Source organism: Ascaphus truei, chromosome 3, assembly GCF_040206685.1.
Source record: "Ascaphus truei isolate aAscTru1 chromosome 3, aAscTru1.hap1, whole genome shotgun sequence".
Lineage (NCBI taxonomy): Eukaryota > Metazoa > Chordata > Amphibia > Anura > Ascaphidae > Ascaphus > Ascaphus truei.
In genome coordinates, this window is record NC_134485.1 from 394,162,498 (window position 1) to 394,173,391 (window position 10,894).

Below are 10,894 nucleotides of genomic sequence, written 5' to 3' on the forward strand. Positions count from 1 at the left end.
GTGCTGACCTGACGGTGAGTCGCGTAACTGTTTTCAAGGGAGGATTTTGACCGGAATGCTGTGTCTATATGTCCCCAGGATTCTGATCTGATTCCCGAATATATTTTTGGGGTGACCAGTAACTCTGGGACCCTTCTACGTAGACACAATCTGGAAACACTTTTACCACAAACCCCCTTGAAACTCTTAGCCTCTGAATCTCCACTGGTTAGCACTCAGGGAAAGGTAAAACACACATAAATCATGTATTGCAAAACAATCACATACATTGCAGGTACCATAAATGGGTCTAAGAGCTGACACATTAAACTACCCAATATGGCCAGCTGGGCATAATATCTTTATTGATGGCTTGGTTACCCCTCCACCATCACAGGCATAGCTATAGCCTGAGCAAATCCCGGGGGACCAAGCTCTTGGAGGGCCTGCTGGATGTATAAAAGTCCTCAAGGGTTATGTTTTTGTTAAAGTAATGTTCAGAGGAAGTCATTCAGTGTGGATGAAGGTCCATTTGCCTGGGAGCCAGCATGGCTACTCCGCCCCTAAGCTACAAAGGACCAGTGTAAGCAATGGTATGGAAGGGTTAGACCTTGTGTTAGCAAGAAGGGGTGAAGGAAGATACTTCAATAAGCCATCCTGCCAAAGGCTGCTCTGTCCAGACTTCCTCACACTTAGCTGGCAGGGGGTCTAGCATGACAAATGGGGAAAGAGTTGCTATGCTGAAGCTTCCAGTGCAAAGGCTACACAGGACTGGCACACTTCAGGATAGGTGGGATCATTTATTCCCACGCAGAGATTGGCTGGTCAGGTTCGGAATAGGGAGTTTTAACCCTATAATAATCCATGCAGCCCATCAGGGATGAGAGTCATCATGCGGTAACAGATTCACCTAAGATTTATCATGCAGATCCATCTAAGTTCCATCCTGTAACAAGACTTAACATCGTAACTAGTAAGTGTATTTTTCATTGTAATTGTAAATCAAGCTGTGTATGTTCATTCTGTAAATAAATTACAATTTATTTTATCTCTTGCTTTGCTCAATCAAAGGATCCGGGTATTTTGGTTTTAAAAGCATTGGTCTCCCGTGACAGGTGTTACGCGTCTGCTAGAGTGTCTGTGTGAGAGGTGGAGGGGAAGGGAGGATCCGATCCGCCTCCTGTGACTGCAGATCCCTCTGATCTCATATATCCACCTGCACTTCCTCCTCCTAATACTGTTGTCCTCTCAGCCTTTCTTTCTCCTCTCACTGTTCCACCTGTCCGGCCACGCTCGGACCCGCTCTCCCCGCATTGCAGGCCCACGCTAGAAGCTGACAGCTCATCCCTTTCCCTTCCTCCTCTGCTCTACAATGCCTCGGGACCGTGTTCCTCAAAGGGGGTTTGTCCTTCTGTTCTCGCCAGGTGTGGGAGGTCTCTGGTAACTCGCATCCGCCATGTAGATCATCGTGGGCATCGGCGGATCCTTTGGAACAGAAAAAAATGCTGAAAACTGGACTGAACATAGCTCAGTTTAAAACTCATGTGCAATTGATTGAAGAAGACACAAAGGAATACTTAACATGCTGGGGAGATAGCGGAGTAACAAACTTGTTTTCAGGCTCTCCCAGAACTAATCATCCTGACTGCTAGTCAGTGTTTACATGGGAAGGAGATTCGGAGCCTGTTGGATGAAAAAGTGGTTCAACTCTACGCTGATCTAGATGGAGGTTCACACACGAGGCTTGGCTTCTGCCTGGCAGGCTTCCATTGCCAAGTTTCAGACGCAGAGACTGGGCACACAGAGAGATCAAGAATATTTTCTATAAGGTGATGAAAAGCGCCGACAACCTTACAAGCGAGAAGATGACATGCTGTAAATACTGTTGGATGCTACCTATAATTAAAGGATATGCAATTCCTGGAACGGTGCATAAAGGAGACCTTAAGGCTGAGGCCTCCCATCATGACAATGATGAGACTGGCCAAATCACCACAGACTGCCGGAAGTTACACTATTCCTCCTGGACATCAGGTTTGTGTGTCTCCCACTGTCAATCATCATCTCAGGGACACTTGGGTAGGTGTGTGTGTGTGTGTGTGCGTATGCATGTGCATGCACGTGCGCGTGTGCGTGTGTGTGTGTGTAATAAAGCATTGCAATGATATGTTTAAAAAAGAATAAAAAAATAAAAAAACAGGTGCCACGCTAACACTGCGTTATAAGCGGATCCACGTTGTATCAGATTGCGCTATAACGGGGTTGAGCTGTATTTAGTAATGAAAACATTTCTTGATTATCTGACAGGTGGAATTCACATGACAGTCAAGGCATGATGGGGGAAGATGGGATGCTTTTGAAGTCTTTGTTATATATATTCTTTTATAAAGTAATATATATATATTGTAATAAAACATTCACTGATGTACACAACAGTACTCTACTTTATGTATTATGTTTCTGTAATTTACTGTAATAAGTATGTCTTCATTTTTAAAGATGGTGGCTGGTGCCTTTAGTTTTCTAGCGTTTGAAGAATGTATTGGAAAAAGAGGTGGTTATGGGTGTCTTAATTAAAACAAGAGCTTTTCTTAGACTGTACTAGAGTATACAGTGAATAGCACTGAAATAGTGTACATTGAATTTAGCTTAACTACACACTAGCATCTCCTTTTTTTAATTCAAAGAACAATGGAAGCTGCTAAACACCTATGGGGCAGCCACGGCTGAGCTACGGTCACAGGGCTGCAATATGCAATGAAGTGCAAAGGAATTTCACTTACAGTAGTTAACCACAGTTATGGGAACAGTAAGTCTTGCTACATACATCTATTGTATTTTGCAATAATAGAGTCAATCTGTGCTTTTAGTCAAACCTACAGTAAGACAGTATAAGGCATTCTTGTATTCCATCGTCAACTGTACGCAACAGTACTGTATTAGCCTGATGTTGGGATTTAATGGACTGTCCAGAAAACATATGGTAAATTTAGGAAAAGTCTTGTTCCTCTCCCAAGATATATTGCAATTATGGAATGACATAAGTATATTTACCTGTGAACATTCATTTTGGCAATATGTAAAATATCCGGTGCTAAAGAAAAGAGAAATGAGGAGGGGAGACAGAGAAGATGGAGTAATCGATCATTAATAACAATGAGGTATTTATAAAAGGTCAGTACAATGTAAGAATAAATCAGCATGGTAATGTGCCAATGATTCAGGGATGTTCTGAAGCATTGATTAATTTAGCTTTCTTGATTTAGTAATTTCTTGGTTTCTTGTGTTTTTAGGAAATATGCTTCAATTTGCATGGTCTACTCTAGATAAATCCATTAAAAGTTACGTTGCAAATGATCTACAACTAGGCCAGCATAAATACCCCAAAGTAGCAATAGTTGTGGAAAGATTATACATGTATTGCATATTTTCTCTTTTTTTTTTTTTGTGTTTTCTAAATAAAAATCTGAAAAGAGGTTGAATATATTTATTTTGCTATTTTGCTATTTGCACTTAAACACTGTAAGAAGTCCCACCTTGTCAAATTGATTAGAGCATTTTCAAAGAGATGTTTCAGAGCAAGTTTTTCTACACCATTAAAGCCTACAGGGAAAAATCTGTCATAAAGCATATGGGTTGCATAGGCTTTTAAAAACTGAACAGCACAGCTGGAACACATTAAATAATTCCACTGATTTACCAAATTGATGGAATAAACATATATTAGGAAGCAGCAAACTCCTGCCAATATATCACAACTTTTCGTTTTGATGCCCAAAGCGTTTACTGTAAAAAAAAACTACTCTACAGTTACTGTAGTTAATTTAATACTTACAATTATTTTAACAAATAGACAGCAATGATACAATTCAACTAAAAAAATGCCCAGCTTCTGTCAATAGTACTGTAGTAAAAATATGGAAATATTTGCTGAATAATAAAGAGTTCCTAATTATCACAGGTTTATATACAGTATACAGTAAAATAAATATCCAGATAGAAGAGAAATAATGTAAATCTGTTTATTTTATTTGAACTTTACTGAGTTGATGTGTAAGGTTTTTGTTAGCTGGTTAAAGAGAATATTCACTTCTTTAGTGGGTCTGTTGTTGCATATAACGTGTTAGTCTTGCATGCCATATACCGTTGATAAAGACACTGTACTGTACAAACTCTGCCAACTAAACATATTGCTTCCTTGACATCAGATCGTGCCCTCTTCTACCACATTAGTTATCAGTCAGGGGAAAACTTTCCCATTAAGGAAAATGAAGAAAATAAGAAGATATTAAAGAAATAAAAATGGTAGATGAATCTACAAGCAAATACATTGATATCAACGTGATATATAAACAATAGAGGTACATCTTATACAATTAAAAAGTTGTTGTTTCAGGCTATGATTAGCCAACAAAATAGAGACTAAGTAGCAGTGATATTACGTTATTTAAGAAACCCATATTGAAATCATTTGGGCACACTTGGGACCTACCCAAGCAGTACTGGACAAAGAGAAGGGAAAGAAGAGTCACACAAATAGGTGCAGCTGAAAATATTTATTAAATTAGTACAGCTTGGAGCACCTTATATTAAAAGCTTGTACAGTGTCAGCAGAGGCCTGAATTTCTAATTTATAATGCTTAATAAAAGTACTGAATGACAACCAGACCACAGCCTGCACAGCTTGGCAGGTGAAGCTTGCGCTCAAAATGCCCAGGAGGCAGCCATTACCCTAGTAGAATGGCATTTGAATCTCACTGGTGCTCTCTTACAGCTCTAGTTGTAAGCTATAATAATGCACAATTTGTTCCATCATGAAATTGTTGTTTTCATAGCAAACTGCCCCTCTCTGGTACACTCCAGAAGGATAAACTTCCTGAAACTGGCACCCATATCCAAGTATATGCTCCAAACAGCAAACATCAAGCAATTTCAAGTCTTCATCCTTACAAGAGGTTAGATTTGGACAGAATGAGATGATAACTAGCTCTCGTTTGAGATGGAATGGAAAAATTGCATTGGGTAGAAAATGATAGACTTGTCTCATCATAATTTTATCCTGATGAATAACTAAAAAAGGATGCTTGAATGACAGCTCATGTAGTTCTACAATTCTTTTTGCTGATGTTTTTTTCATTAAAAACACTGTTTCCAGTGTCAGCATTTGCATGATGTACATGTAGTTGTTCGAACAGAGGTTTCTTGAGACGTTCCATGACAGAAGACAAGTGTGAAAACACGAAAAACATGACACACAGAAGCAGATAGGTAACCAAAATACCTAGCCGGGGGTTAACAAGGCCTATCCGAGAGCAACACAACCACCAACTCAGATAACACACAAGGGCTAGTGAGCTCAACCCAGGGGCCAGCGTGGAAGTTACAGAGAGAATTGTACCTGGAAAAGGGGATCCAGGTTAAGGAGGGGTCTAGTAGTGAAGAGGGGTCCAGCAGTGAAGAGGCAGAAAGGTAGGCACAGCTTCAGACAGGCTACAGGTAACAGGAGGTCAGACAGGCATGAGTCATACATGGAAAATCAAATAGAGAGAGACGTCTCCAAATATCAAGGGGGTAACAAGTCCAGAAAAGAACAGATGAGCCAGGCAAAAAACATCAACAACAACAGGGAATAAACTGGTGCAGCGGGAAGTAAATTATCCTCTTCCTGGTGTTAAAAGTGCTTAAAATTGAGAAGGGACAGAGATGGATAGCGAGCACTAAAACCCGGAGAACCAGAAAATAAAAAAAACTTTTACTTCTTAGCAGCCAGGAGAGATCTTCTGTGGAGTAGCATTTGGGATATGACAGTATCCCCCACCTGGAAGGGCCGCGTGCCCGCAGAGCGGAGAAAGACCATTACTTGGTTGGTTGCGGACGTGGAAAAGATTCTCATTGCCTTTGTCGGATTCAAAAATTCAGGATACGTTCTACTTCATATTCCCTGGTTCCAGCCATGGTTACGATGGGTGGCTCTTCCTTCAGAATATGAGCAGGACAGCTCTCTTAAGCAAAGAAATATGGAACACCCGTTGCACTCTCCAGCGACTCAGCAAACCTAACTCCTCTGCAGCAGGGTACATAATCCGGACTATGGGGATGAGGCCACAAAAATGGGTTTAAGTTTTGGATGTGAGACTGTGATCCGCAAGTGCCTTGTGGAGAGCCAGACTCGAATCTTGCACAGTGTACCGAGGTGTGGGTCTCCGTTTTAATCTGCAAGCCTCGTACAGTTCCATTTTAAGAGCAACAGCGTCCACACAACTCAGTTCTGGACCTGAATCAGGTGAAGCCCAGTGTCCTGTGCAGTGGGCACATCCCTAACCATGTCTTGGGTTGGCCGAGAAATAGGGATTCAGATGATTTAAAAGTATTTTTAAATAATGACATTTTTATTAGAAAAAAATAGAGGTCAGAGATAAATAAGAAACACTTTGGAAAATAATACAATCTTCAATTTTCTTCCAAAAATACAATCTTCTTCAACTGACTTCTTCGTCAGGCTGTCTCTTATGCAGTTTCAACTGTAAAATATTTTACAATTATTTATTCATAACCGGGAAGAAAAATATGAATGAGTTATGAATGGATAAACTTTAATAGAACATGTGACGGTAGGGGGTTGCAGGCTATACAATAAAGGTTAAGCCCATTTGGTTAACCTGAAAACTGTGGGTCCCTGGCAGCTACCTAGCACCATAAGCCAGGGGCCATGTATCATAACATGTGAAAGTTTAAGTGTCCCATGCTTTTCCAGTTTTCATGTTCCCTTTGCCTGGACTCATGAAACTTTCTAAGTGTAAATTTTAGGTGGGATATTTGGGTAGAAATGCAATGGTTTGTTTGCAGGAATTCAGGGGCCAAAGTTACCGGTAGTCCCCTAATTCTACCAGGCATGATTTGCTGGAATGCAGGTTGAATTACACCAGGGCTACCCAGTGTCCCCCAGGCTCCTGGTTTTCGAGCTCAGATATCCCAGTCCTATTTCCCTCACAGATATGGGTCTCCCAAGGTATATCATGTGTTAAGCTATGTTTTATCATGTTTGGTGCATTTACTTTAAATGTGTATTCAGTCAGCCTGGGCATCCACCTTGGTGCTGGGAAGTCTGGATAGAAATCGGAGTTCAAAGGAGGGAGGTAACAAAACCATTTGGTGAGCGAGGAAGGGTGATTGTCCAAGTTCGGAGAACAAAGGGCACCCTGTGGGGAAAACCTTTGAGTTTGGCAGACCTGGGGGAGCCTGGGCAGTAGGTGGCAATGAGTTAGCCGGGGGAGATACAGCTCGTAGGCGCATTTCCCATTGGCTAATTCATATTTCCCGCCCACCCGGCTTTTCTAGCCGGCTTGGCATGCCTCCTCCTCTAACGTCAGCCAAAGGATGAGCCCCTATTCCTATTGGCTAGAGGGAGGGAATTCCCACACTCTGATTGATCGCTCCTTTTACTGTACATCCATGCGGAGGATAGCTCAGTGGAAGGTAAGAAAGGAGATGCCCCAGTCAGAGAAACAGATGAAGTTGTGGCTTGAGTCGATGAAGCGCGGGCAGGCTTTTAAAAGTTTCTCTGTTATGAATAGCAGAGCAGCTGGCTTAATTTATGGAGCTAAGAAAGTCTGCCCTTCAGAGACTAAGGGGCCCTATGCAGAAAACTACGAGAATGGCCATTCGCCAGACGTAGAACGCTCCATTTTTTTGGCGGATTCCCCTCGCAGTATGCAGGAAAGTGCACATATCTGTTAGAGGAACCCGGCAGAGAGATGGCGAGCCCTGGCGAGAAGGGCTCCGCTGGCGAGATCTGTCAGCAGAGAGCGAGATTCGCCTCTCTCTGCACAAATCTCGCTGGCAAATAAAAATATTTTACAGAACAAATCTATTAATATTGTAGATGTGCAGGGGGTCTTTGGAGATTAACTGTGTTGGTTTTATGTCCAGAGACCCCCTGCTTCACGAGATACAGGCGCCGTTATGGGGTTCCGGTATCTCCTATGTATGGAGATAGCCCGTTCACATGACGCGGGACATTTTCATTCAACCGGGTCTGTATCTCTGGAAGCAGGGGGTCCCGGACATAAAACCAACATGGTTCATGTCCCGAGACCCTCTGCACATGTACAGTACACTATTAATAAAAATCCAGTAATGCTGCTTCATTACCTTAGCGGCTATCCGTTAAGGCAATGAAGGGGTTAAGTGACATTAGCATGTTTATTGGGGACAATTGTCCCCAATAAACATTGCAATACACAACACAATCAGCCTCTGTGCCACCAACAACCCCTAAACCCCCCTTATATACATAACCCATAGTTATTTTTTTAGGCACAGGAATGGTACTATAGGCTGGCGGTTGCCCTCGGGTGTTCCTGCAGGGGTCCCCGCTTGCCTGCAGTAACAAGTCTGTGCCCCCAAAAAATAAATAAAAAACACAAATACTTTAACATAAATACACCCCCCCCACCCCACTACCCACCCCCGTGAGGCATAACCACCATCACCCGTACACACCGGGAGGCCTACCCTTGGGGACAAAACCTCCTACCCCCAATACACACATTCAAAACAATACACACACCCGCAATAAACATAACAATTATTAAAAAGCTATACATAACCCACCCATACCACATAGCAAATATATTGTGGTATTACTTAACCCCTTAATAACAATAACATTTAATAAGCGTTGATTTAGTTCCCACGTTCTCATTGGCTCTAGTCCCATGTGATGGCGCCATTTTGATTTTGTTGACGTCATATTAAAGGTAAATGAAGCAAAGCCATTCTGATTGGCTGGCTTCATTTCCTTTAAATGACATCAGCATTTTGTTTTTCACTAACTAAAATCACAAGCTTTTCACGGACCTATCAGGACCGTGAGAACCATTTGATGCAAAATGTGACATCATAGGCCTATAAAAGCCTATGTCATCTCATTTTACAGCTAGACGCCGTGGGGAGAGGACCTCCCCTCAGAAGAAGATGGCCAGTGCGTCGCAGAACAAGAAGCCAGAAGACCCCGAAGACCCCGAAGACCCCGCAGACGGCAAAGAAGACCCCGAAAAGAAGACCACAGACGGTATGGATTATAAAGACAAGAAAGAAGACACCACATAGGATTACAAAGGTTTTTTATTTTATGGGTTCCTGGTTCCTGTCTTTGGATTTGTTACAGACGTAGCGGTTTCAACGGAAGTCGGTCATTGGTCATCTAATGGTAAGTAAACTAAAGAAATGTATTTTATGTAAGTAGTAACTGTTTTTTTTTTTTAAATGTCAGATTTATTTTTTTACTGTCCATGTAATGCCCATGTATGTATATACTGTATATCCCTATGGAGATATATACAGACATGTTTATTAAAGGGTTGTTTTGCAAATGTTAATAGCATTTTTTCATGTCTTGTTCAAGTATTTTCCCTGTTTGGTTACAACTGTGTGTGTGAAATGTTATGTAGAATTAGTTATGTCATTTCAGAGGATGATGATTGCATGGGTTTATGTTGGGACCCTGCCTTTATTTTTTATTGTGGCTTATTTGGTGAAGTTATACTGTATTGTGTATGATCGTCTTAGTTAGAAATAGATTTTTTTTTAAATGGTTTTGTTTTTGCATAACAATATTGAATAGGGTTATTGGTTTAGATTTGCTTGTAATGTATTTCGGATGCCATAAATTGTGTGTTGGTAATTTATTATTGTCTACTTGCTTTGTTTATATTACTTTCAATCGTGTATTTGTTTTGGACATTTGATTGCTATTGTGTACATGATGGAAATATTATTTGCATCATGTACACATTGTTGAATTGAATGTTTTATTGCAATTTGCTATTTACTGGTTTGGATAGGTGCTTGCTTTATTCTCTTATGAGATTTGTTTTAATAGTCATTTGGCTTTGTTTTTAATTTGTCAGTGATGTTGTCAATTAGAGATCGGAAGTTTTCAATTTGTACTTGGATATCCTTAACCATTTCTTTGTAGATTGCTTAATCATATATATTTGAAATATATTTATATATATACAGGTAAACCCCGTCATAGCGCGGTACTCGGGGGCCACCCGATCCGACCGCGCTAGACCCGGGGTCGAGCTGATTTTTAAAAAAAAATATGGCCGCCACGCCTGATCGGGAGGGAGTGAGGAGGGAAGGAAGAGGTGGCCGGAAGCCCTACCCATCCCCTAGCAATGGCGAGTCCAGCCGTGGCATAGCCCACGCGGCCATCCGAGTCCCAGCCTGCTCCTCACTCACCCCCCCTCCTCCCGAAACCCCCCTCCTCCCGACACCCCCCCCCCCCCTCCTCCTGATGCCAGCTCTGCTCCGATCTCAGCAGCCGACACCAAAGGTAGGGAGAGGGAGTGGAAGGTGTGGTGGAGTGCTGTGAGTGCTGTGAGAGTGTGCTGTGAGTGCTGTGAGAGTGTGTTGTGAGTGCTGTGAGAGCTGGGTGCTGTGAGAGTGTGCAGTGAGTGTTGTGTGTTGTGAGAGTGTGCTCTGAGTGCTGTGTGCTGTGAGTGCTGTGTGCTGTGAGTGCTGTGCACTGTGAGTGCTGTGTGCTGTGAGTGTGTGCAGTGTGCAGTGTGTGCAGTGAGTGTGTGTGCTGTGAGTGTGTGTGCAGTGAGAGTGTGCTGTGAGCAGTGTGCTGGGAGTGCGTGCAGTGTGCTGTGTGCTGTGTGCAGTGTGAAGTGTGTGCAGTGAGTGTGTGTGCAGTGAGTTTGTGTGCAGTGAGTGTGTGTGCAGTGAATGTGTGTGCTGTGAGTGTGTGTGCAGTGAGAGTGTTTGCAGTGTGTGTGAGAAGTGTGCAGTGAGAGTGTGTACAGTTAGACTGTGTGCAGTGAGAGTGTGTGCAGTGAGTGTGTGCAGTGTGAGTGTGTGCAGTGAGTGTGTGTGCAGTGAGTGTGTGTGCAGTGAGTGTGTGAGT